This window comes from Echinops telfairi, unplaced genomic scaffold (assembly GCF_000313985.2).
Source record: "Echinops telfairi isolate 266 unplaced genomic scaffold, ASM31398v2 ScPeMD7_18;HRSCAF=68, whole genome shotgun sequence".
Classification (NCBI taxonomy): domain Eukaryota; kingdom Metazoa; phylum Chordata; class Mammalia; order Afrosoricida; family Tenrecidae; genus Echinops; species Echinops telfairi.
This window is the reverse complement of record NW_022103915.1, coordinates 49,334,408-49,334,932: the sequence shown is the minus strand read 5'-3', so window position 1 is coordinate 49,334,932 and position 525 is coordinate 49,334,408.

Here is a 525-nt window from a genome sequence, read left to right as displayed (position 1 = left end):
AACATAGAGCCAATGAGAGTGAGAACAACCCTTTCTTTGTGAGATGGGCTGGTACAGTGATCACAGTGAAGGCCTAAGAGGTGCTGTTGACCGTGAGGATGGCGCAAGGCGGAGCAACACGGTGTTTTGTTATAAAGGGGGTGGCCATGAGTCGAGAGTCAACTCAAGTCTATCGATATCTAGTCGTAGTATCTAACACTGGTGACATAAAATACTTCCTATCAAGAGAGGGCATTTACCTGATACAATTCAGAACCATTGATTTACACCAGAGATTGCCAGCTGATAACACACACCCCTAAGGTAACCCAGGTACATGTTCTGTTTGGTCTTGCTGCCAGATAAAATAGAGGGCCAGTTAAATGAGAATCTCAGACAAACAGTGGTTTGATGTAATCATGTTCCACGCAATATTTGGAACATGCTTGTACCAGAATCATTCGTTCTTTTCTGAAATTCAAATTTCACAGGGCTTCCTGCGCTTGCATTTGGGCTCTCTGGAATCCTCCTCTGACCTGCATATGC